Source organism: Sander lucioperca, chromosome 6 (genome assembly GCF_008315115.2).
Source record: "Sander lucioperca isolate FBNREF2018 chromosome 6, SLUC_FBN_1.2, whole genome shotgun sequence".
NCBI classification, from domain to species: Eukaryota; Metazoa; Chordata; class Actinopteri; order Perciformes; family Percidae; genus Sander; species Sander lucioperca.
This window is the reverse complement of record NC_050178.1, coordinates 27,557,854-27,585,353: the sequence shown is the minus strand read 5'-3', so window position 1 is coordinate 27,585,353 and position 27,500 is coordinate 27,557,854. Positions and strand designations below refer to the sequence as shown.

Genomic DNA, 27,500 nt, shown 5'->3' with positions numbered 1-27,500 from the left:
GCATCCTGAGCCTTTTTGGTAAGGTTACTAGGAAAACTCAGCCCAGAGTAATTTTATTCTCCCCGAAACAAGTTTCCTTTTAATTTTTTAAAGAACTATAAAAAAAAAAAAGAAATTGCAACTTTTTTTGCAACTTTCACTGTCTCCCGCAACTTCATTGCAACAAACATACAAAAGACATCGCAACTTTTATTGCAACTTTTTACAAAAGCTCCCGTGAAATCAGGCATTTTTGGCCGCAACAATCTCAAAAAAAGGCCGCGAAATCCTGGAGGAACTGTCTAGGGTACATACTGGTGCAGATGGAGGGCGATAGCAGCCAGCCACAGATAAAGAAAAGCTGTTGGATAGTTTGATGTTAAGGTGATGGTTGAGAGTAATTTCACCCTAGGGTCCTTTGCACCATCACCTCGAGCCAAACAACCCCCCATAAGCTTTTTTCCCTTGGTCTAACATTGGGCGAGTTAGCGCTATCAGCCAAATGGCTTTTAGCAGGCGCTAATGGAACCAACTGTGTATCTTGTAAATTACCCCACTAATAATGCCCAGAATGGTACCAAACTTCTACAGTAGTACAAATAGGTTCTGTACTCATAACACAAGGCATGAGAAAGTTTGTAAGTACACCAGGAGTTTATTTAAATAGCACTTGCCTGATGGCTTCTACTCTCTGCTGCTAGCTAGCTCTCCGATTCTCCTCCATCAGTTGTAGCTCCTCGTCCGTGTATTCAGGCTCGAATAGGTATGGGCGACCTTCGAAATTGAGCCACTCATCGTCGCGTTCGATGCTAACTTCAAACTCTGCCATTTCGTTGATCTCTTCTTCTGTTCTCTCACTTCTTGCTCCTTCTTCACTACTTCACTGGTAGTCTTGGCTCGAGGTGATGGTGCAAAGGACCCTAGAGTGAAATTACTCCGAACCATCACTTTAAGAACAAGAAGATCATACTGTTTGGGTAGAGACTTCGCCAGGGCTATACTACACTGAAGATGTTCTTTGGTGAAAATGGCCCCCCCCACCCTTAGATGACCTATCCTGCCGAAACAGGTTGTAACCAGATTAATTCAGCTCAGGGTAGGGGAGTATAGCGCAATTCTTATCCTATAAAAATTCTTTTGATAACTTTTTGTCAGGTCGATCTGGAGATGCTACCTGCCAAGTTTTGTGCAGATTGGTCACACGGTCTAGGAGGCGATCGAAAAAGTAATATCATTGAAGAGGCAGAGTCTCTATCATGTGGATGGACTTTGTCTGTTTTGCTGCTGAGTAAACGAGCAAGGTCAGATTTTTTAATTGCACATGGAGTAACGCAAGGTACTGAGAAAGATGACAGAAGTGCAGAGAAAACGCTAAATAGTTTGAAGGTATCCATGGTTCAGCAGAGAACAGAGAATGTCAAAAAGTCAGAGAAAGGACCTTTTTCCAGAGGTGGCTTGCACTTACCGATGTATGTGGGTATGGATGTGTATATGTAAGTGTGTATGCATGTGTATGTGTGTATGCATGTGTATATGTATGTGTGTATGCATGTGTATGTGTGTATGTGGGTATGCATGTGTATATGGGTATGCATGTCTATATGTATGTGTATATGCATGTGTATGTGTGTATGTATGTGTATGTGGGTATGCATGTCTATATGTATGTGTATATGCATGTGTATGTGTGTATGCATGTGTATATGGGTATGCATGTATGTATGCATGTGTATATGTGTATGCATGTGTATACGTATGGGTATGCATGTGTGTATGCATGTGTATATATGTATATGCATGTGTAAATGGGTGTGCACGTGTGTGTATGCATGTGTATATGGGTATGCATGTGTAAATGGGTGTGCACGTGTATGTGTGTATGCATTGTATATGGGTGTGCATGTGTATGTGTGTATGCATGTGTATGTGTGTATGCATGTGTACGTGTGTATGCATGTGTATATGGGTATGCATGTGTAAATGGGTGTGCACAGAGACAGAAAACACAGAGACAGAAAACAACAAGACAAAGTACAACACATAACTTAGCATAAAACAAGACACAACAGAAAAACAAAAATATACAGCAAGGCAATACAACACGGTATAAAGTGAAAAAAATATAAATTAGAACAGACACAGCCATTAAGAACAATAAAAGCAATATTAAACTAGGGGGAAACAATACGTAAAATTCATATATGTTGACTCAAACTAACAGAATAATAAATAGTGTTAGTGCTGACATGTATATTATTGACCATCCAATGTTTTAGCTGCTTAGTAAAAGACGTATATGTGTTTAACTGTCTGATGTGGTTTGGGATTGAGTTCCACTCTCTTGACCCTCTGATGGACCAGGCTGACTGACTAAAAGAACTTTTCCGCAGCGGAATAACACAGTCTCCTCTTGAGGATCCCCTTGTGACTCGAGCGGTATCTGATCTTCTGTTGATACAGGCAACAAGTGGCAGTGGAGCTAGGTTGTGAGTGACTTTATATACCAGACATATGTTTACATATTTCATTAGGTCTTCCCAGCTTAAAAGCTGGCAGTGATGGAAACGCTTAGTTTTTTTATCTAAAGTTTTTATGGCTTGTTTGTATAGTGATTCAAGTGGTTTCAGTGTGCTATTGTTGGCCTGGGACCAGCTTGTCAAACAAAAATTCAGATAGGTGAAAATCATAGAATGTAAAAACATTTTGGCAGCCTCTGTAGACATGTGATTTCTGATGGAACGAAAATTAGCAACATTTAACTTGATTGATTTACAGATTTTTTTCACATGTGACTTAAAGGAGAGATTCGAGTCAATTAGCACCCCAAGATATTTAAATTCCTTCACAACCTGTAATTTTGCACCCTCAACCATTATGTGATGATCAATTGTGGATCTATTGGTTTTAGAAAAGAACATGCTAACTGTTTTAGAGACATTTAGTTGCAGGCAGCACTCTTGTAACCATGTTGTAACATTAGCCATGGATCTTGTGAGCGTATCTGCAACATCTGCTTTGGATCTGCAATGTACAAATAAAACAGTATCATCTGCGTACATTATGGTTTCAACCTCAGGACAAACAGATGGAAGGTTGTTAATGTATATAATGAACAAGAGCGGACCAAGAATGGATCCTTGCGGGACACCAGTAGGTAGATGCATCAACTTCGATCTGTTATCAATGGAAACTGACTGAGACCTGTTTGTTAAATAAGATTCTACCCATGTCATTGCACCATCACAAAAATTAAATGTGGAAAACTTGGCAAGCAGAACTTTATGATTAACAGTATCAAAAGCTTTCCTAAGATCCAGAAATACTGCACCTACCACACCACCCAAATCTAGAGATGATTTTATTTTCTCTAAAAAAAGGCAATTAGCCATGTCTGTTGAGTGCATTGGGTGGAGAGGGGTGGAACTGTTTTCTAGATGGAAAACAATCTGCTCAGCTACCCATTTCTCAGCAATTTTGGATGCTGTCGGGAGAATACTGATCGGCCTGTAATTACTTAAGGAAGTTGAATCACCCGATTTGAGAATTGGAGTGACAATAGCTGATTTCCAGACATTTGGGAACTGTCCAGTTGATATTGAGAGGTTAATAATCGATGTAATAGGATTAACTAAAACTGAGCCGAGGTCTTTGAGCATAGTGAATAATGCTTTTTATGGTAAAGGCAGGTTCTACTGTGGTTGCTGGATCCACTCTGTCCTGATCTACTAGGAAACTATTTGATATTTCAGCTACAGAGTCAATAGAATAGTGATTGAGGGCCTCTGCTATTTCTGTTTGCTGTCTTAGGAAAATTCCATTGTGGTTAATTTCAAGCATTTTTCTATTACTGTGATGTCCCCCTGTCAGTTTCTTTAATTGGCTCCAGATCAGTTTGCCTTTGTGTATATGGGTATGCACGTGTATGGGTGTGCATGTGTATATGGGTATGCATGTGTATGTGTGTATGCATGGGTACGTGTGTATGCATGTGTATATGTATGTGTGTATGCATGTGTATATTTATATGGTTATGTATGTGTATATGTGTGTATATGTGCCTGTAAGTAGGTATATATGCATGTATGTGTAAGTACACATATATAAATAAGTGAAAATTAAATTATTTGTATATAACTAGTAGAAATAGTAGAGTAGAAGAGTATTTTGTTTTACTTCGTCCAACTCCATTTTGAACATGGAAATCCTTATTTGAATAATTTAAAATACTTTAGAAATATATGTTTGCTGAGTATTTTTTTTGTTTGTTGGTTTTCGTGCCTGCACTGAAATGTACATGTTTTTTTTAATTTCATATTCAAAATAAACTTAATCAAACAAAGAAAAAAACAGAAAGACAGGGAGTTGCCTGAGCGTCCAGCAGAGAGCGCTCTCTCACCACAAAACAACTCCCTAATTACCCAGCTGCCTCGGTTTTCCTCAGGCAGGGAGAGGCAGAGGGAGCTGGGCTGAGCCCAAATACTGTCGAGGTAATCCACACACAGAGTGTGACGTCAGCCTCTGCATCACTGCTACTCAGGCCAGGCCGCAGACTCACAACCCAAAACACTGAGAAACATCTGTGTATTAACAGTAAAGCTCATTAATGAGCAGCGATTAACGTATGACTAGGAATTCGTTAATGTATATCTGTGACTGAATGTATGTATGGCTATAAATGGAGGAATTAATGCATATTTATAACTGAATGTATGGATATTTATGAATGGATAAATTAATGTTTATTTATGACTGAATGCATGGATGCTTATGGAAGTAGGAATGAGTGTTTGTAAGGCACGTAGGGGAGAACAGAAAAATGTAGGAAAGAAGGCTTTTTTGCACAAGTATAGAAAATGGTAATTTGCAATTTGCATAGCTCTTTGAGTAGCCCAAATGTTTACTGTACATTGTTCTTTTAACTGTTTGAACCCTGTGCTTGCTGTGTGTCCCTGTTGTAACTCCTGCAGCAATTTCTCCCAGTGTCCAAAACAAATTTCTCCTTGGGGAGACTAATAAAGGTACTTTGATTTTAACTTTGACTGTATATTTTTTTACAGAAGTTGTCTGTAGAACTTGATTCACAAATTCACATATTAGTAAGCAGCACTTGGATTAGCGAGGGTCAAAAGTGTGAAAAACAGGAAAAGGATTGAAAAAGGCATTGAAAACAAGGGTAAAAAATAATTAAAGTACAGATTTCATTTTAGAGGTTTGACTAACTGAGCACCTTTGTATGACAGATTCTTAAATAACAGAAAATGTATTTTTACTGCGGCTACACACAGTTTTTAGTTACAGGACAAAGACCGGGTAATGAGCTGCCAGAACTTTTTCTGTTATTTCACAGATGTAGTTCTTAGAGAGTAGATTTATTTCCAGTAAATAAGTCATACAGCCTCAGTGTAATCAGTGAGAGGGGAGTGAGCATCAACCCAGCGAACGTTTAGAGGGAACATATAAACTAGAGCTGCAAAGATTCATACATTAGTTGTCCAACATGACATCATGACTTCGCGTAAACATACACGCCACTTTTTTGTTATTCAATTCAATTCAATTCAATTCAATTTTATTTATAGTATCAAATCATAACAGGAGTTGTCTCGAGACACTTTACAGATAGAGTAGGTCTAGACCAAAACTCCCTTTTAGGGAGAAACCTCGGCAGACCCAGGCTCTTGGTAGGCGGTGTCTGACGGTGCCGGTTGGGGGTGTGATGAACAGTGGCAATAATAGTCACAATAAAGATAATGGAACTATGACTAGAAATAGTAGTTGTGGTAGTTCATGTCATAGCAGGGCACTGCAGGGCATTACAGGATGTAGTGTGGCACAGCAGAGCATAGCTGGACGTAGCAGGATGCAGCAGGGTTCAGCAGGACGCAGTAGGGTTCAGCAGGACGTAGCAGGACACTGCAGGGCACCGCAGAGCGTAGCAGGGTGTAGCAGGGAGTGCAGCAGGACCACGGTGACAGCTGCAACAAAGATCTTGGTGCCATCCTAATCCAAGGGAATATTCTGGGCGAGAAAAGAAACATAAGGATTCCAGGGAGTAAAACCCCCAGAGCTAGGTTAGTAACAAGCATTTCTGGGACAAGGATGCACACAGATGGAAACAAATGGAAAGAGAGATGAGAGAGCAGCTCAGTGTGTCAAAGGAAGGAAGGAAGTCCCCCGGCAGTCTAGAACTATAACAGCATAACTAAGAGAGACAGGTTAAGGAGAGGAGCCTGGTCGGGCCAGAACTCTCCCCAACTGGATCAGGCTGTACTGGCCTGCCTCCCTCTACTTTTACTATATTATTGATTGTTATCTGTACACATTTTGAGCTATCCGTGTGTATGTCTACGCTGTATACAGCGGATGGCAGTCTGCAACGTCACAGCGTAAACATACGTGGCACTTTCTAAAGCCACGTGGCGTGTTATCGCGAGGCTACGTGTTATCGCGAGGCTACGTGTTATCGCGAGGCTACGGTTGGGTTTAGGAAAAGAAGAACGGGGTTGGGTTTAGGAAAAGAACAAAAGTGGAAAGGAAACATCACACGCGGGACAACCATACATGTAAAACAACCCCCCAATAATCAGAACTGGGCTTTTTTCAGAAGTTTTTGTTCCTTTTCAATGTTTTTGCCACTTTTCTTCTGAGTTTTTGTCGCTTTTTTTGAGTTTTTTTTGGATAATTTTTTCAACGTTTATGTTGCCTTTTTTCACTATTTAGAGTTTTTTGGGACACTTTTTATCTATCTCATTTTTGGCCTTTATTTGTATACAACAGCTGAAGATATGAGACGGGAGAGAGAGGGGAATGTCATGCAGCAAAGGGCCGCAGGTCGGAGTCAGACCTTGGGCTGCTGCGTTGAGGAGTAAACCTCTACCAGGTGAGCTACCCAGGCGTCCGTTTATCAGCATTTTTTAGCGCTTTTTCCAACGTTTTTTTCCCGATGTTTTTGTCGCTTTTGCAACCGTTTTCTATGACTGCTAAGGAACTTTTTATCTGACTTTTTTAGGACTTTATGTGGACCAAACTGTAAGTGAGAAGACTTTATAAGACATACAATAATACGATGGAAGATATTTGACTTGTCTCTTGAATAAAAGCATGTTAATAAACTCTACATCGGGCCCGTGATGTGATTCTCATTTTCCAGTGTGGCCTTTAGTGAAGTTGAGTTTGACCCCCCCGGATATAAGTTAACATTTCAAAGATGAAGTGTCTGTTATTGATCGGTGATTCAAGATCAGAGAGAAAAAACTCGTCATCCATACCAATGATTGCTCAGGTATCCGTTAGCTCACATTAATGTGACCTTGTTGCCGTGTAAAGTCGTTATTTCCCCTCCAAAGATGTGAGCTTGATGGAAAAAAAAGCCTCTCATCATGTTTACTTTCTGCTAATCCTCTCAGGTCTGTGGACGGCCGAGAACAAGCTGCCACATGAGAGAGATTAACTCTTTCAGGTTGGGTATTGAGCTGCAAGCAACACGTGGAAATGTTTCCTCACTGGAGCGCAAACATTAAACCTCAGATCTTTTCTTATCATAGCTTTGGCATGATGCAGAAGGGATCAGCAATGTGCCATTAATACTCATACTTATAGCGCTGCAAATATTCATCGATTAGTTATCAACTATTAAAGGACGTTTTCTCAAAATGAGTTTTTCCTCACTCCGAGTGACGAATCTCCACTTCTGTAGCACCTACATACACCAAACTTAACAGTCGTATTCCTAACTATATTGTGAAGTTTTCTACAGAGGGATTTGTTGATATGTCATTCTTGGCCTGATTTATCTGACATTTTATGCCTAACAATATGGCGGAAATCCATTTTTTAAGGCTATTGGCAGTATTTTCTGATTTACTGGGTAACAAAAGATGATATTTATAATCCCCTCTGTAAATGTCTTTTCATTTAATATATCAACCAAATGAAAAAAATATTTTGACCTTGTTTTTTTTCAATGGTCAGATTCTTCGCTTCAAAATATATGCAAATTAGTGCATATTTAATTAGATATAGCCTAATTAGCATATTTAAACATAGAATTACAGAAAACTTGCAATACATTTTTTTCTCCTATTCATGTGAGTAATCAACTGGTAAAGTTTCATGGTGACATCTGTAAGTTCATTTTTTTGCTCGCCTTAAAGGTCCTATGACATGCTGCTTTTTGGATGCTTTTATATAGGCCTCAGTGGTCCCCTAATACTGTATCTGAAGTCTCTTTTATATAGACCTTAGTGGTCCCCTAATATTGTATCTGAAGTCTCTTTTATATAGGCCTTAGTGGTCCCCTAATACTGTATCTGAAGTCTCTTTTATATAGACCTTAGTGGTCCTCTAATACTGTATCTGAAGTCTCTTTTATATAGACCTTAGTGGTCCCCTAATACTGTATCTGAAGTCTCTTTTATATAGACCTTAGTGGTCCCCTAATACTGTATCTGAAGTCTCTTTTATATAGACCTTAGTGGTCCTCTAATACTGTATCTGAAGTCTCTTTTATATAGGCCTTAGTGGTCCCCTAATACTGTATCTGAAGTCTCTTTTATATAGGCCTTAGTGGTCCCCTAATACTGTATCTGAAGTCTCTTTTATATAGACCTTAGTGGTCCCCTAATACTGTATCTGAAGTCTCTTTATATAGACCTTAGTGGTCCCCTAATACTGAATCTGAAGTCTCTTTATATAGGCCTTAGTGGTCTATAGTGAGCTTTCCTTAGGATGTGCCATGTCTGTGTCTGTAGCTTTAAATGTTATTGAGGAGGAGAGAGGGGGGGGCAAGGTGGAGGGGGGGGGGTGTGGCCTTGACCAACTCGTATGCTGCAAAGCAGAGAAAGGGGAGGTAACCTTTCCCCTTATGACGTCAGAAAGGGAAGATTCCAGATCGGCCCATCTGAGATTTCATTTTCTCAAAGGCAGAGCAGGATACCCAGGGCTCGGTTTACACCTATCACCATTTCTAGCCACTGGGGGACCATAGGCAGGCTGGGGGAACGCATATTAATGTTAAAAAAACTCATAAAGTGACATTTTCATGCAATGGGACTTTTAAATGAATCGCCAACTATTTTGATAATCGGTTTGAGTCATTTTTTATGAAAAGGTTAGATAAATGTCAGATAAATGATAACTTTATCTGGATAGATTCCATTCTGTTTTGTCAGTTTTTGAGTAGATATTGAAATGGTGGACACATTGGAACAAAACGTTCAGCTAAAAGAAATGAAAGTCAGAAGACATTAAAGCTGGCTCAGGGTGCTGTTGGAAGCATGGAGCATTAACGCTGGAAATAATATCTTAATTATGAGATTTAGTGTAGTACTCGCTCCATAATATATCTTTGTGAAATACCTGGAATGTGTCCAGAGCAGCTCACAGGAGCATTAAAATCTAACACCAGAAGTCATAATTATAACAATTTATTATAACAAATCCATTTAAAGCCTCATCCTTTCTGCCTGGGTGTTAACAGACGGCCTCAGGTGATCAGAAACTCTGGGGAAAAGCACATGAATGATTCTCAACATTACATTTATTGTGACATTATAAAAAACATAAGCATAAAAGTCGATAAAAGTCGAGGAAAAAAACACCCAAAAAAAACCTACAGAAATGTTGAAATAAAGTACACAAACGCATGAAAAAGTGACAAAAGCAGCTAAAAATCTTGATCCATTTAAAGCCTGATCCTTTCCACCTGGGTGTTAACAGACGGCCTCAGCTGATCAGAAAACAGTCGGGCTGAACTGACCAACGCCTCCGGGGAAAAGCACATGAAGGATTCTCAACGTTACATTTATTGTGACATTATAAACACAAGCATAAATACCAGCAGGGACTCTCTGATGTGTCTGACAATTAGCTCTTCAGTAGCTCCTAACAACTCTAACAGTAGGTTTCCACACAGCGAAATTTCGCTTCGTTCTCATTGAGGCTGAATGGAGACGAAAATCGCCCTGATTGGGCGACATGAGAGCGAATCGCCGAGGCAAGCGAAACAAAGTTGACGAAAGTTTAACTTTATTCAAATGAGGACCACTTGAGGTTATCAGAGCTGTATCATGAATTAGGAAAGTGATTAAAATGTTTCTACAAGAACATTGGTACTTGTATCAACACAAATTGTGATTTATATGACACACAAACTTAGTCAGGGCACATACACCACTAAATAGACCACTGTATATGTTAGTTTAAACACTCAAACTTTTCAGCTAGCCGACAGGCTAATCGCTAGCATGTTCGGACATTGGATTTCATTGTGCATTTGTTTGATTACATGTTTTGGTGGCGAACATGGATGCTTGTATCAACACGGATTTCACAAGCTACAATAGCAACGATAGCTTAATAGCAACGATAGCTTGCTAGCAAACTACCTGCTAGCTATCGAGCTTCAACCCTCTCTGCTAGCTGACTAGCAGCCGGTGTTCTGTTGCGGTCTGGCATGTTGTTTTCGTGACCATATCTAATAGATAGTTTTCGTCACCATATCTAATAGACGATTCCATAACTGGGCCATACATATCTTCCAGCGAGCCTCACATGATTCCCATCCCATGTCTCCCACTATCGCCAATGTTGGGGTATATTTATGCACACCCAGAAAATATCTTATGGCACTATTTTGCACTAATTCACAATTTGATATATTCCTAAGTCCTTTAACACCCACAATATAATCAAGTATAGGGCAAACACAGGCTTGAAACAATTTAGAGTAAGTTTGAAAACTTATATCTTTCAGATTCTTGCTTTTACCAATGATTCCTCCCAAAGCTCTACGTGCTGAATCTGCAAGAACCTTAACACCATTTCTGAAATTCATATGTTCATCAATATAGAAACCTAGATATTTATATGAGTCTACAAAGTTCAGCTTGTGTGACCTAATTTTAAACTCATAAGTGCTGCGAGCAGTTAAAGGTTTTCTAAAGTGAACTATTTCTGTTTTCTTTCTATTGATAAACAATCTCCATTTATTACACCAATCATCAATATAGGAGAGCATCTGCTGCATATTATCTTCAGAGGGTGACAGTAATACAATGTCATCCGCGTACAAAAGAATACTTATCATTTCATTTCCACATCTTATCCCACAATTCAGTGCTTTAATTTCCTTTGCCAAATCATTTATATAAATTGCAAATAATGTGGGAGACAAAGCATCACCCTGTTTTACCCCTGATGATGTTGGAAACCAATTTGTATGGTGTTCATTCAATCTTACACATACTATGGGCTTGTGATAAACAGACTTCAGTGCCATATAAAAATCTCCATTTACCCCATACTCTATAAGTTTATATGCTAACAGATCCCTATTGATCATATCAAAAGCTTTGTGAAAATCAATAAAGCATGAATATGTTGCTTATTTTCACTTATTCTATTAGTTATAATTGTAGACAATACAAAAATGTGATCTAGGCATGATCTTGATTTACGGAACCCATTTTGTTTTTCCACAAGGAGCTCTTCTTTCTCTAAATACAACATGAGCCTCTCATTAAGTATTGTAGAATACAGCTTATAAACTGTGCTCATTAGACTTATCCCTCTATAATTTAAAGGCACCCTTGGATTTTCATTTTGGGATTTTGGTATCGAATTAATAATTGATTTAAGACACATAGATGGCATTTTGCCAGATTCAAAACATCCTTTAAATAAATCACACAAAATATCAAATAGTTTGGGTGATTTCAATATTTCATTTGGGATATTTTCAACCCCTGTTGCTTTTCCCAATTTAGCTTTATTTATAGCCATTTGAACATCTCCTTTTGTAAGACTATTATTAAGATCCTTATTTATCCAATATTCCCCTTTTAAAATGTGGCCCTCTATTACATTTTTCCTCTGACATAACTCCTCGTAGTACCCTCCATCAAAGTCAAACGTCACAAATCTTTACAATCATTCCCTGAAAGAACCAAGCAGGCCTGCCTTGTTGCAGCATCCAACATTTGTATTTAAAACTTGCCATTTCACATCCTTGTGACCAAAATGTACCAATACTTTGATCTAATTGTGATTTTGATATCACATTGGGATGTGTGTGTGTCTGACATCACCTCACATCTGTAAGAGAAATCATCAAACTGTGAAGTTCAATAAAAGTGTGTCTTATGCAAAACATCATCCTCTTCTCCTTTGAAGCTGTTAAGTGTTAAGTCTGTTGAACCTAATTTACTTTGAAGAGTGTGCATGCGTGTCATTCTGTGTGTGTGTGTGTGTGTGTGTGTGTGTGTGTGTGTGTGTTAGTGTGAAGTTGCTTCTGCTTAGGTGTGTGTATATAGATTGCGCAAGGGCGAGTGTTTGTGCATGAATGCGTTCAGGGGATACACGTGGAAGTGTTCTGTGTGTGCGTGTGTGTGTGTGTGCGTCTGTGGATGAGTGCATTCAGGGAACACGTGGAAGTGTTCTGTGTGTGTGTGTGTGTGTGTGTGTGTGTGTGTGTGTGTGTGTGTGTGTGCGCGTGTGTGTGTGCATGGATGCGTTCAGGGAACACACGTGGAAGCGTTATGTGTGTGCGATCAAGCAACGGCATATTAAATCAAAGAGTCAAGGTTGGTCACCACGTCGAGGCCACAGCGGCTCCACAGTGGTGTTTAATACGAGGATAACATCCTTCCAGATGCGGGGAAGACGGTCGGGTGGGGGAGGTGCTTCAAAGACACTCCTAATGCCACACAGCCTTATGGGAATCCAAATGACTGCCCGGGGGCCGAACTGAAATCCCCAGTCAGAAGGAGAAGAGGTGGAGGCAGGCAGATGACAAAAAAACAGGGAGATGGAAAGAAAAGAGGGAGGAAATCAAAGAGGAAAAGAGAAGAATTACAATTAACACGCAAACAAAAATAACAAAAACAATAAAAACATGTACATGGGGGCGCTTGGGTAGCTCACCAGTAACAGAATACATGTACGCGTGTTACGTATTCAGAATACAAATTATGAGTAACTGTATTCCGTTACAGTTACAATTTAAATAGTTGGTATTTAGAATACAGTTACATAGTTGAAATCAATGAATTACATGACGATACTTCTCTGTTTCACGAGTTTATTCACTCTCTGAATAAATTAAGGCAACTCCATGCATTTCCCAGAAGCCCCAATATGAAAACGAAAAAAACTATTTGCGTGATCACTGATAGAGGTAGAGATGGAGCTGGAACCGCACAACAGAGCCAGGGCAGGAATGGTTTCTATCTTGGAAATTCAAACAGCATTTCACATTAAAGAAAGAACAGGGAGAACGAAATATAACTGTGCAGTGCAACCTCTGATTGCCAGCAACCAACCTCCTTTCAGCGTCCACATTACTCCACCTCCAACCTGAAGAAGCATCTTAAAGTAAGTTATTTTTTTAATTAGTCAGAGGTAGTCGTCTGCTGTAGTTTTACTGGTCACCTTGCTATTTTATAGTTGACGTGTGACTTTACATTCTCCTACGTGCTGATTTACTAGCCCCAGAGCCGTTGAAAGACTGACTAGCCCCGTTTGACATGCTAGCTAACGTTAGCTAAAATTAGCTCGTGGTAGCTTAGACTGCGGTTACATTTTTGTAGTATACAGTTTGGGACTACAAAAACAAAAATCTATCTGCTTGTTCAGGTACACATTCAGCCAGTTGGAACAGAAGAACACACCAGAACAGGCCTGTTTAAAAGCTGTATGTGATGACTGCATTCCTAGACTTATAAAATGCAATTCAATGTGGAAGTAATCCAAGTATTCAGAATACGTTACTCAGATTGAGTAACGTAACGGAATACGTTACAAATTACATTTTTGGGCATGTATTCTGTATTCTGTAAGGGAATATGTTTTGAAAGTATCCTTCCCAACACTGCTGCAGCTCAATACCCAACCTGAAAGAGTTAATCTCTCTCATGTGGCAGCTTATTCTCGGCCGTCCACAGACCTGAGAGGATTAGCAGAAAGTAAACATGATGAGAGGCTTTTTTATTCCATCAAGCTCACATCTTTGGAGGGGAAATAATGAGTTAGCACGTTAATTACATTAGCTCACATTAACGTTAACAAGGTCACGTTAATGTGAGCTAACGGATACCCGAGCAATCATTGGTATGGATGACAAGGCTTTTCTCTCTGATTTTGAATCACTGATCAATAACAGACATTTCATCTTTGAAATGTTGACTTATATCCGGTAGGGAATGAGTCCTTACCCCAAGTGAAGGAGTTCAAGTACCTTGGGGTCTTGTTCGCGAGTAAGGGGACAACGGAGCGGGAGATTGTTCGGATAATCGGCGCAGCGGGTGCAATATTACATTCAATTTATCGCACCGTTGTGACAAAGAGAGAGCTGCGCCAGAAGGCAAAGCTCTCAATCTACCGGTCAGTTTTCATTCCTACCCTCACCTATGGTCATAAAGGCTGGGTCATGACCGAAAGAACAAGATCCAGGGTACAAGCGGCCGAAATGGGTTTCCTCAGGAGGGTGGCTGACGTCTCCCTTAGAGATAGGGTGAGAAGCTCAGTCATCCGTGAGGAGCCGCTGCTCCTTAGCGTCGAAAGGAGCCAGTTGAGGTGGTTTGGGCATCTGGTAAGGATGCCCAAACCACCTCAACTGGCTCCTTTGCGTTGAAAGGAGCCAGTTGAGGTGGTTCGGGCATCTGGTAAGGATGCCCCCTGGGCGCCTCCTTAGGGAGGTGTTCCAGGCACGTCCAGCTGGGAGGAGGCCTCCGGGAAGACCCAGGACTAGGTGGAGGGATTATATCTCCAACCTGGCCTGGGAACGCTTCGGGATCCCCCAGTCGGAGCTGGTTAATGTGGCTCGGGAAAGGGAAGTTTGGGGTCCCCTGCTGGAGCTGCTCCCCCCGTGACCCGATACTGGATAAGCGGACGAAGATGGATGGATGGATGGATATATCCGGGGGGTCAAACTCAACTTCACTAAAGGCCACACTGGAAAATGAGAATCACATCATGGGCCTGATGTAGAGTTTAACATGCTTTTTATTCAAGAGAAAAGTCAAATATCTTCCATCGTATTATTGTATGTCTTATAAAGTCTTCTCACTTACAGTTTGGTCCACATAAGGTGCTTTCCGACCGGATAGTACTTGTACTTTTTAGAGGAAAAGTACACTTCTAAACAGTTCTAAGAACTACTCTCCCCCAAAATCTTTTTTTCAGTTTGCATTCCCACTGGCCAAGTGGCCACAGGGACTGGTAGGAGGGGTAAGGGAGTGACGCAAGCACGGCAACAGTCTTTATATCATCGTCACTAGACCTTAGCACCACATACAACAACAACAAAGCAGCATAGAGGAGGCCGTACACCTCCGCATCAGTCCACTTTTCCGAGTTCCGTCCATTCTCGTAGTAATTTATCGAAAACAGTTGTATATCGAAACAGTTGTACATTTTATTTCCAAATTGTATATATTTTTAAATATTGCTAGTGTATTATTCTATTATTATTTCATGTATATTTTTTCCTATTATTTCCTATTATTTAATGTTTACTCTGTACGTGTGCTGTGTGTCTGAAATTTTGCTGCTGCAACAATGTTATTTCCCATTTTTTTTGGGATCAATAAAAAATCTATCTATCTATCTATCTATCTATCTATCTATCTATCTATCTATCTAATTCATGTAATGTTTTGCTCAACTTTAGGAGTTCCACACACTCTGACGAGAAAGCGGCAAACTCCATACCCAGTGAAAGTCACCGTTTCTCGGTTATTGGACGACCGGGGCTAGCTGCCAGCTGCCGGCATAACTTTCGTATATTTACAGTTTAAATTTCGTCACGTCACTTATAAAACAGCTACCCCAAGGTCTGGTCTCCTTAGGAGGAGCTGCTAGCTAGGCTATGTGTCCCATTTCATCCTATGGGAAAGATTGTTGCTACACTTTCGGCATAATTTCCGTACATTTACAGTTTGAATTTCGTCATGCCACTTATAGAACATCTACCCCAAGGTCTTATAAAGCTAACTATGGTGTCCGATTGTAAAAAAAGTGTTCTAGGAACGTTACTACGCAGCGGCCCAAGGTTTGACTCCGACCTGCGCCCCTTTGCTGCATGACATTCCCCCTCTCTCTCCCCTTACTAACTTTTAATATTAGCATAAAAAGTCAAGCAGGTCTGCCTCATAGCAACATCCAAATCTTTCTTCAAAACTTGACATTTTCACTGTGTAGCTTGCTAGCCTGAAGTTTGTTGTTGTTTCCCGAAGAGAACGAAGTTTGAATGACAACACACAGAGAGAGGAAGGAGAGAGGAAAACCTGACATCCGGCTCCAGGCTTTATCCTGGAAATGTACTTCCGTTGATCCAGACTAAATATGTGGAATACATCCAAATTACAGTGTCAAACACATCGTCGTAGTTAAGTGTGAACACAAACACATTGTACACAAACATTAACCCTTGTGTTGTCTTCGCGTTGACCACGAACTTGTTGTCCTTCGGGGTCATAATTAAAATTGAACTTTTTTTTGGCGCTTTTCCTGACGTTTTTGTCCTTTTTTCGATGCTTTTGATGCTTTTTAAAATGTTTTTGTCACTTTTCCAAACATTTTTTGTTTAATTCATGGTCAATAAACCTAATTTACATGACATTATTACGGAGCCCCCCTGGTCCCACTTTGTCAAAAAAATTAATTATAACTATCTCGTGGCCTCAAGATACTATCTCTTGGCCTCAAGATAAGTGTATATAAAAGGAGAATGCACAATGGAGCAGCTTTTCTCCCCAAAAATGTGAAACACTTCAATAATTAATGAACCAGTCTGCACACTCCACTATAGGCTAACTTAAAATCAGAATCCAGAAATACTTTATTGATCTTTATTGATGCTATTGATAACCTGGGGGACAATTCTTGTGTCACAGTTGATGTGCACATCAAGACATTTAAAGGAATAAAATTAACTAGAACTGCAAGCAGTTATGAGGGGGCCCAAGCCACCCACGCCAGTCGCCCCCGACGCCCAGGGGAGCGTGTGAAAGCGGAACCTGAAGCCGGGCGGCAGGGAGGCAAACGTTGTGAAATATCGAGAGGCGTGAGCCGCGACGCCTGCGGTACGTCGCCGTTGGAAACGTAACGGTCAACAGTTCACCTTATACGGACTACCTTTAAGTATTCTCTACAATAAACAAACTTCTTAACCCCGCTGACCACAGGGTACAGCAGAGAGAAATGAGAGAGTGACTGAGAGGGTGGAGGGGGGAGGCAGGTATGGTGGTTGAAGGAGCAGGGGAGGTGGTCAAGTTCTTGCAAATGGCGTCATAGGCGCCGATTTATGTTTTCCTCTGTGGGTGCTTCGTGGGAAATTAAGCACCAATGCCACCGACATTACCAATCACACTATGACAGACTCTCCACTTAGCACCAACTGCAATGTTTAATTGCACGGTATCGCCGCCTATGAATGGTATAGATGTTGGATTGAAAAAGTGAGAGAAAAGAGTTGCATTTGTCCACTGTGAAGGTTGTAGAAACTTTGTCAGGTGGGTTAAGAAGTTTGTTTAATGTAAAAAACCAAAGGAGCATGCAAAAGTAACGGTAAGAGGCAAACATCAGTAAATATTGAGAAGTGTGAGCTGCAAGGTCTGTGGTACATTTCCATTGCAAATATCCCATTAACATTGAGTAAAAGGGCCAAAAGTCGTCTACGTTGATTATTGCGCCCCCTAATGGCCGATCTTCGCCAAATTTGGTAGAGAGCCTCAGAGCGGCATGCCGAACGAGCACCGTGTTGATTGCATGTACTGTGGGAGAGATATTGCAATTGCAAATTCCCCATTCAAATGCATTGAGTTATTGGCCAACACAAATAAAGGTTGCTTATAGCGCCCCCTGAAGGGCGATCTTTGCCAAATTTGGTACAGAGCATCATAGTGTGATGTTGAACAAAGATCTCAAGTTATTTGCTGATAACATTTAATTTGGCCGAGATATGATATATGTGTGTGGTAGCTAGCTAGGAAAATTAGTTTGGTCATCAAATGCGCATACTTTAACATAGCAAAATTCCTTGGGTAACTTTTGGTCACGTCCATCTGGAGATGCTACGCACCAGTTTTCGTGCTGATCCGTCGCACGGCCTAGGACGAGTTCGAAAAAGTTGGTTTTGCTCATTGCGCGATATTGCGAAAAAACTTTTGGGCGGAAATGGGCGTGGCCTACTTCATGTGATTCAGCTTGATTCAAGGAAGATGTGGATATAAGAATTTCTAATGTGCGATGTGTAATGTGGGAGTTAAAAGCAAAAAAACATTATAGCGCCACCTAGTGGTCCACATGTGTAATTTCTGGTAGGTGTGGTCCATGACCCATTGTCTATCTACCCTGTGCATTTAAAGTTGTTCACGTTAGTGTAAGTAGTAAATTTAGATGTGGGTCCCATAGGCCACGCCCACTCTGACCCCTCAGTACCCCACTCTAGGGTTGGCCTCAGGAGTGTCCCTAGATGGTATCCATCAAATTTTGTAAAAATCAGATTAGCGGTTCATGAGATATAAACTTTTTGTACTTATAGCGCCCCCTAGTGACCAATTTTTGTACAATGGGTGGTTGACCTTCAGAGTTTCATGGTAAACAAGAATCTAAAGGTTGGTGTTGATGCCATTTATTTTGGCTGAGATATGGCAAAGTTGGTGTTTTCATAGTTAGCTACACAAATGTGTTTGTGCGTAATATGCACAATTTTTATCCTATCAAAATTCTTTTCATTAAGTTTTTATCAGGTTGGTCTGGAGATGCTACCTGCCAAATCTCATGAAGATCGGTCACACGGTCTAGGAGGAGTTCGAAAAAGTAGGTTTTTGATAAATCGCGATTTTTCACGCATAAAAGTTTAGGCGGAAATGGGCGTGGCCTATATCACGTGATTCAGTTGGATCCAGGGAACGCGTGGATGTATGGTTTTTGAATGTCCGGTGTACGGTGTGGGAGTTATAGGGCCAAACGCGTTTTTTTCTGCTATAGCGCCACCTAGTGGTGGACGTGGGTCAATTTTTGCGCCTGAGGTCCTTGCGGAGTTCTGGACCAGTCCTGAAAATGCAAACCCCCCACCATGTACGGTTTAGGCTGTAGTCGGAGTTTTAGGTGGAGAAGAAAAATAAAAACTAGAACTGCAAGCAGTTATGAGGGGGCCCAAGCCACCCACGCCAGTCGCCCCCGACGCCCGGGGGAGCGCGCGAAAGCGGTACCCGAAGCCGGGCAGCAGGGCGGCAAACGTCGCGAAATATCGAGAGGCGCGAGCCGCGACGCCTGCGGTACGTCGCCGTTGGAAACGTAGCGGTCAACAGTTCACCTCCATGCTTATACGGACTACCTTTAAGTATTCTCTACAATAAACAAACTTCTTAATCCCTCTGACCGCAGGGTACAGCAGAGAAAAATGAGAAAGTGACCGAGAGGGTGGAGGGGGGAGGCAGGTGTGGTGTTTGAAGGAGCAGGGGGAGGTGGTCAAGTTGTTGCAAATGGCGTCATAGACGCCGATTTATGTTTTCCTCCGTGGGTGCTTCGTGGGAAATTAAGCACCAATGCCACCGACATTACCAATCACACTATGACAGATGCTCCACTTAGCACCAACTGCAATGTTTAATTGCACGGTATCGGCGCCTATGAATGGTGTAGATGTTGGATTGAAAAAGTGAGAGAAAAGAGTTGCATTTGTCCACTGTGAAGGTTGTAGAAACTTTGTCAGGTGGGTTAAGAAGTTTGTTTAATGTAAAAAACCAAAGGAGCACGCAAAAGTAACGGTAAGAGGCAAACATCAGTAAATATTGAGAAGTGTGAGCTGCAAGGTCTGTGGTACATTTCCATTGCAAATATCCCATTAACATTGAGTAAAAGGGCCAAAAGTCGTCTACGTTGATTATTGCGCCCCCTAATGGCCGATCTTCGCCAAATTTGGTAGAGAGCCTCAGAGCGGCATGCCGAACGAGCACCACAAGTTTCGTGTTGATTGCATGTACTGTGGGAGAGATATTGCAATTGCAAATTCCCCATTCAAATGCATTGAGTTATTGGCCAACACAAATAAAGGTTGCTTATAGCGCCCCCTGAAGGGCGATCTTTGCCAAATTTGGTACAGAGCATCGTAGTGTGATGTTGAACAAAGATCTCAAGTTATTTGCTGATAACATTTAATTGCTGATCCGTCGCACGGCCTAGGACGAGTTCGAAAAAGTTGGTTTTGCTCATTGCGAAAAAACTTTTGGGTGGAAATGGGCGTGGCCTACACCATGTGATTCAGCTTGATTCAAGGAAGATGTGGATATAAGAATTTCTAATGTGCAATGTGTAATGTGGGAGTTAAAAGCAAAAAACCATTATAGCGCCACCTAGTGGTCCACATGTGTAATTTCTGGTAGGTGTGGTCCATGACCCATTGTCTATCCACCCTGTACATTTAAAGTTGTTCACGTTAGTGTAAGTAGTAAATGTAGACGTGGGTCCCATAGGCCACGCCCACTTTGACCCCTCAGTACCCCACTTTAGGGTTGGCTTCAGGAGTGGCCCTAGATGGTACCCATCAAATTTTGTAAAAATCAGATTAGCGGTTCATGAGATATAAACCTTTTGTACTTGTAGCTCCCCCTAGTGACCAATTTTTGTAAAACGGGTGGGTGACCTTCAAAGGGTCACGACAAACATGAATCTAAAGTTTGGTGTTGATAGCATTTATTTTGGCTGAGATATGGCAAAGTTGGTGTTTTCATAGTTAGCTACACAAATTTGTTTGTGCGTAATATGCGCAATTTTTATCCTATCAAAATTCTTTTTATTAACTTTTTGTCCGGCCCATCTGGAGATGCTACATGCCAAATTTCGTGCCGATCGGTCGCACGGTCTAGGAGGAGTTCGAAAAAGTAGGTTTTTGATAAATCGCGATTTTTCACGCATAAAAGTTCAGGCGGAAATGGGCGTGGCCTATATCACATGACTCAGTTGGATCAAGGGAACGCGGGGATGTATGGTTTTTGAATGTAAGGTGTACGGTGTGGGAGTTATAGGGCCAAATGCGTTTTTTCTGCTATAGCGTCTATTTTTGCGCCTGAGGTCCTTGCGGAGTTTGGGACCATTACTGAAAATGCCAACCTCCCACCATGTACGGTTTAGGCTGTAGTCGGAGTTTTAGGCGGAGAAGAATAATGGAAAAAAATAATGTATGATGTTGATGATGATTAATCAGTAGAAAAACAATAGGGTTCTAACAGCCCTGCTGTATGAACGGCATAGCTTTGCTATTGCCCGTTCTTACAGAGTCGGGCTTGGACCCCTAATAACGATTAATCAGTAGAAAAACAATAGGGTTCTACAGCCCTGCTGTATGAACGGCATAGCTTTGCTATTGCCTGTTCTTACAGACTCGGGCTTGGACCCCTAATAATAGAAGTTGATAAATAAACAAGTATACACATGTAAAAAGTATAAATATAGGCTATAAAATATGAAGAATTATAAAGGACTATGTGATATGCAGCCTACAAGATTTCTTCTGGTGTCAAGCGCCCGGCCCGACCCGCTCTGGGGACAGTGGCAGGTGGGGTGGTTTGACTGGGGCGGTACACCTGTCAAACGGTAACGCAGGTGTCCTAAGGCGAGCTCAGGGAGGACCTTCACCGGTCCAAAAACTTGGAAGAAAATCCCACCGAAGCACCCTTCGATTTACCCCAGGGAAGGTGCACCATAAGCGGGCAGAGGTCTGCCGCTTCCCCCTACCCTTCTCCGGTCCAAAAACTTGGAAGAAAATCCCACCAAAGCACCCTTCAATTTACCCCAGGGAAGGTGCACCATAAGCAGGCAGAGGTCTGCAGCTTCCCCCTACCCTTCTTCGGTCCAAAAACTTGGAAGAAAATCCCACCGAAGCACCCTTCGATTTACCCAAGGGAAGGTGCACCATAAGCGGGCAGAGGTCTGACACTTCCCCCTAGCTGGTTCCCTCCGAAGTTTCCCTCAGGATAGCTGGTGCTCAGAGTCTCGCAGTTTTATCTGGTAAAGCGAATGATTAGAGGTCTTGGGGCCGAAACGATCTCAACCTATTCTCAAACTTTAAATGGGTAAGAAGCCCGGCTCACTCTCCCAGCCACCTTCTGCACGATTTCGGAAACCCAGTTTTTGAAAACATAGGCCTCCAGAGAACTGCACCGAGGAGTCTCGGGGCAGTGAGACCGACCTCTGGAGACCACGGCCGGACACTTTTGACAGCTTTTACCGTAACGCAGCTGCGGTTCTCCAACACTTTCCACTGACCGATTTGCAAACGTGACCCGTCATCGGAGGGCCCCCGCCAACATTTTTATTTAAATAATCTTTTTTTTTTAAATGTTGTATGGGTTCTATACAACGTACATCCATGTTATTTTTGGGCAATTTGGTTGAAAGAAACCCATATTTCTGATATTAAAAACTTTGACAACGGGTCAAATTTGACCTGAGGAAAACACAAGGGTTAACAAGACATTACTTTTGGTAGCTTTATGTTCGAATGGTTCATGGTAACAGCCTGCTCCCTCTCAGGGAGTCGCCAGAACAGTTTGGTCTGGCCATCAGTTTGACAACCCTACTGTAATATATCTGGTCTTGTTCACTGATGTGCAAACCAAATGTGATGCATTTAACATTTGGTATTTGGTTTAGGGTTCAGATTAGGTAGAACATCATGTGGAGTATTCGTCCCTATTACAGGATTGAAAAAGGTGTTTTTTTTCTATGTACTCTGCAAAAGAAATGAGATGTTTTATTCATTTTTATCCACAGCTATCAGGAACTCTGCTCTGCAGCTCTCCTCTCTGATGCTCTTACTCTCCATTGTCATTACCATTATTGCCTTCTTCATCATAATCACTGTCACAGTCGACATTAGCGCCGTCATGATTACTGTCATCGCCGTCCACAGCCACCCCGACAACCCCCATCATGAAATGAATAACAAGGAACAATTTCCCGCAGATTCAATCTTAAACCAAAAGTGTCCCCTTGAAGAGACCGGCGTGTCTCATTGCAGATGACACACATTCGTCTCATGTTAGATGAAATGCAAAGCTACCAGGAACTCTGTCAGCAGGCCCGGATCTAAGCATTCTAGGCCTAGGGCCCATTTGCCACAAGGGGGCACAGTAAGGGGAGAAGTCAAAACATTAAAAAAAAATAGTTTTAACCCTTGTGTTGTCTTCCCGTCAATGATGAACCTGTCTTGCTTCCAGGTCAATATTGAAAATGAGATTTTTTCAACATTTTTTTTTAACTCATAGTCAATAACCCTAATCTATTTGACATCATACCTCATTTTTGAGTTTAAAAAAAGAGCAGAAATTAGGAATTATTTTGAGTTAAGATCAGAGGATGTTGAGTGGATCACAGTTTATGTCAACATTTAGTTTCAGGATACTGTTTTAAAACCATTTACATTATTTTTCAAATGCTATAAAATTGTAGGCTGGCTATCACCAGACCAAGCTCAATCTTTTAAGATTGAACATTAGTCTGGGGAGTCTGCTCTGTATTTTCTACTGCACAAGAGGCATGATCAACGGGCATAGTTCAAATGACTCTGTACGCAATTGGATAGTCCTTCAACCAATCAGACCAACGGTCCGGGTGACGTAGCAGCGACAGCGGCATCAACGGGTTGCTGTCATCGAGTGCTGCGCTTCGGGGGCCACCTTGTTGAATGTAAACAAAAAGCTGCTTGTCGTCGCCTCTCTATCGTCATCGTGTTGCAGGATAGATAAACGTACAGGTTTCCAGCCTGAGCTGCAGGGAGAAATCAAATCACCGGCAGATCAGGCTGGGTTTACCCGGTCTAATAAAATTGAATAAAACACCCCAAATTCAGTGTAGATAATAATTAATTTTACCTGCGAAGAATGTTACATGCATGCATCCAAATTATTTTTGGGCAATTTGGCTGTAAGAAACCCATATATCTGATTTAAAAAATAGTGAAAACGGGTCAAATTTGACCCGAGGACAACACAAGGGTTAAACGCACTGTAAACCCAAAAAGGTAGGCAGTACTCAAAACATTTGAGTACTGCTTAAAACAATCAGTTGCCACCATTTTTTTTGTTGATAAACTCAAAAGTCTGAGGTTGCAAGAGTTTAAATATCAGGTGTAATGTGAACTTGCAGTTTTTGATTACCGTTAAATTAAAATACTAATTAAACCGACTCAAATATTACCAGTATAAGCAACTTGAAAATATTCAATTAAGATAACTGAATAATTTTAAGTATAAAAACTCAGTATGTCATGTTCACTAAACTCAATATTTATTAGTTTCTTGTCAATTGTTTTAATTATCCGTAACTCAACACCACACTTCATAAAACTCAAAATCTTTTACATCAAAACTCCAAATATTTGTTGCAACTGATTGCTTTAATCACATTGAGTACTAACTTAAAAACACCAAGTCATATTAAAAGTCAATCTTTTTTATTCAAAAGTTGGGTAGAGAAACGTTCAATAGGTCAGCTACAGCTGTAACGGTTACACACAGGGCTTTAAATTAACTTTTCTGATCTCCAGTTAACACGGCTAGTAGATTCTTAAAGTTACCAGCCAATCAGATTCTCCACTAGCCACGTTTTGTTTTTCCTAACTAACTTTACTTTAATTTCCCACCGTTGCGTTTGTCTTCTCCATTTCAGCGTAGCTCGTAATCCATACCAAACGTTACACACGTAGCCGACGGTTGTACGAGACGTCACGACATGGTGTTCATGGGAAATGTAGGATTATTTTAAGCAGTGTTGGCCAGATAAAGATTACGGGCCCTATTTTAACGATCTAAGCGCACGGCGTGAAGCACCTCCCCTGACCCTGGGCCGACGTGCAGCTCTCCAGATCCTGGGCTGGCAAGCAGCCCCATTCCAGAATCCAGGCTAGCTAGCAGCCTTCTTGATCCCCGGCTAGCTAACAGCCTCTCTGAGCCCCGGCTAGCTAGTAGCCTCCCTGAGCCCCAGCTAGCTAGCTACTTCCCTGAGCCCAGGCTAGCTAGTAGCCTCCCTGAGCCCCGGCTGGCTAGCAGCCCCCTTGAGCCCCAGCTAGCCCAGCAGCCCTCCTGAATTCAAGCTAGCTAGCAGCATTCCTGAGCCCAGGCTAGTTAGCAACCTCCCTGAGTCCAGGCTAGCTAGCACTCTCCCAGATCCCAAGCTAGCTAGCAGCCCCCCTGAATCCAGGCTAGCTAGCAACCTCTCAGAGCCCCAGCTAGCTAACAACCTCCCTGAATCCGGGCTAGCTAGCAACCTCCCTGAGCCCCGGCTAGCTAGCAACCCCCCTAAATCCAGACTAGCTGGCAAACCCCCTGAATCCAGGCCACCAAGTAAACCCCCTGACTCCAGGCTTGCTAGCATCCTTCCTAGCGTCCCCGCGCTTCCTAGTGTCCCTGAGCTCCCTAGTGTCCCCAAGCTGCCCAGTGTCCCAGCACTGCCCAGCTTCCCCGAGCTTCCTAGTGTCCCCGAGCTTCCTAGTGTCCCTGAGCTTCCTAGTGTCCCTGAGCTCCCTAGTGTCCCCAAGCTGCCCAGTGTCCCAGCACTGCCCAGCTTCCCCGAGCTTCCTAGAGTTCCCGAGCTTCCTAGAGTTCCCGAGCTTTCTAGAGTTCCAGAATTTCCTAGAGTTCCCGAGTTTCCTAACGTTTCTGAGTTTCCTAACGTTTCCGAGTTCCCTAGTGTCCCCAGGTTGTCCTTGATCCTGGATCCCCAGCTGGCTAGCAGCCTTCCTGATCCCCGGCTGGCTAGCAGTCCTCCAGATCCCCGGCTGACTAGCAGCCTTCCTTATCCCCAGCTGACTAGCAGCTTTCCTGATTCCCGGCTGGCTAGCAGCTTCCCAGAATCCCGGCTGGCTAGCAGCCGCCCTGAGCTTCGGCTGGCTAGCAGCTTCTCTGAACCCCGGCTGGCTAGCAGCCTCTTAGATCCCCAGCTGGTTAGCAGAATCCCTGATTCCCGGCTGGCTAGCAGCCTCACAGATCCCTGGCTGGCTAGCAGCTTCCCAGAATCCCGGCTGGCTAGCAGCCGCCCCGAGCTTCGGCTGGCTAGCAGCTTCTCTGAACCCTGGCTGGCTAGCAGCCTCTTAGATCCCCAGCTGGTTAGCAGCATCCCTGATTCCCGGCTGGCTAGCAGCCTCACAGATCCCTGGCTGGCTAGCAGCTTCCCAGAATCCCGGCTGGCTAGCAGCCGCCCTGAGCTTCGGCTGGCTAGCAGCTTCTCTGAACCCCGGCTGGCTAGCAGCCTCTTAGATCCCCAGCTGGTTAGCAGCATCCCTGATTCCCGGCTGGCTAGCAGCCTCACAGATCCTTGGCTGGCTAGCAGCTCCCTTGATCCCCGGCTGGATAGCAGCCCTCCAGAACCTCGGCCTGCTAGCAGCCACTCTGAACCCCCGCTGACGTGCAGCCTTCCAGAACCTCCGCTGACGTGCAGCCTTCCAGAACCTCCGCTGACGTGCAGCCGTCCAGAGTCTTCGATGACCGCTCTGCTAGAGTCTTCCAGTCGTCCAGAGTCTACGTCGACAGAGCTCCCAGAGTGTACGTCGACAGACCTCCCAGAGGGTTCTCCTACGGGCCCCAGAGACTGCCCCTGAGGCGTTGTCGGTCTCCGGCGTCCCAGAGACCTCCCTAGTGACTTTGCCTTTGTTCTGCCCCCTTGAGACTTTGCCGGCCGCCAGAGGGCTTCTGCCTTCGTCGCCAGTGGCCAGAAGGGTTCTGCCATCGTCGCAGGCCGTCTGAAGGCTTCTGCCTTCGTTGCTGCTCTCAGTCCCCTGTTGCCGAGGCCTCTCTGTCCCCTGTTGCCGAGGCCTCTCTGTTCCCTGCGCCCCAGTGACTCTCTGTTCCCCGGGCCCCAGGGCGCTGTTCCCTGTGCCCCAGTGACTCTCTGTTCCCTGTGCCCCAGGGCGCTGTGCCCCAGTGACTCTCTGTTCCCTGTGCCCCAGTGACTCTCTGTTCCCTGTACCCCAGTGACTTTCTGTTCCCTGGTCCCCAGTGGCTTTCTGCCTCCCCTGGACTCTAGCCGCCCTTTCTGGGTTGTTTTTTGTTATGGACGTCTGGTATCCGCCCCTTGAGGGGGGGGTTCTGTTATGGTTTTGTACATTTTCTTTTTTTTTTGTATTATTATTCTGTATATTTCTGTTCCCTGTTGTGTCATTGTATCTTGTTGTGTCAAGTCTCTGTGTTTAGTTTATTTCATGTTTCCTGTCTGTTGTTCCTGTTTCCTGTTTTATTTTGATAGTCTGTTTTCTGTCTTGTCTTGTCTAGCTTTACTTTGTGTTTTCCCGCCTGTGTGATTGTCTGATGTGCTCCACCTGTTCCCCAGCCCTGGTGTCACCTGTCCTGCGTCTTCTCGTTAGACAGTTTATTTAGCCCCTGTGTTTCTTTTGTCTCTTGTCAGATCATTTTGTGTCCTGGTGCCGTCAGTTTGTGTGAGTTTGTGTGTTCTCCGTGTCTGTTCTGGTCCGTTTCTTCCCCTCCTGTATTTCCCTGGTTTTTGACTCCCTTGGTTTGTTTTTG

The 27,500-nt window shown here is 42.8% G+C and overlaps 3 long non-coding RNA genes across 3 annotated transcripts in view; 2 read left to right on the top strand and 1 right to left on the bottom strand.

The window, feature by feature from the left end:
• Positions 1 to 2,418: 2,418 nt before the first annotated feature.
• LOC116054840 lies at positions 2,419 to 22,047 on the top strand. The gene is made up of 3 exons (XR_004106155.1): positions 2,419 to 2,429; positions 5,603 to 5,607; positions 21,930 to 22,047. It is a non-coding gene; the product is annotated as an uncharacterized LOC116054840 (long non-coding RNA).
• The window catches only part of LOC116054838, a 24,383-nt gene continuing 6,940 nt past the window's right edge, over positions 10,058 to 27,500 (bottom strand). The window contains exons 3-4 of the long non-coding RNA XR_004106153.1: positions 22,195 to 22,203; positions 10,058 to 10,199 (exon numbers count right to left, since the gene is read on the bottom strand). This is a non-coding gene — a long non-coding RNA (uncharacterized LOC116054838). The remainder of the gene's footprint in view (positions 10,200 to 22,194; positions 22,204 to 27,500) is intronic.
• Positions 11,208 to 13,368, top strand: LOC116054836. The gene is made up of 3 exons (XR_004106151.1): positions 11,208 to 11,289; positions 12,112 to 12,114; positions 13,356 to 13,368. It is a non-coding gene; the product is annotated as an uncharacterized LOC116054836 (long non-coding RNA).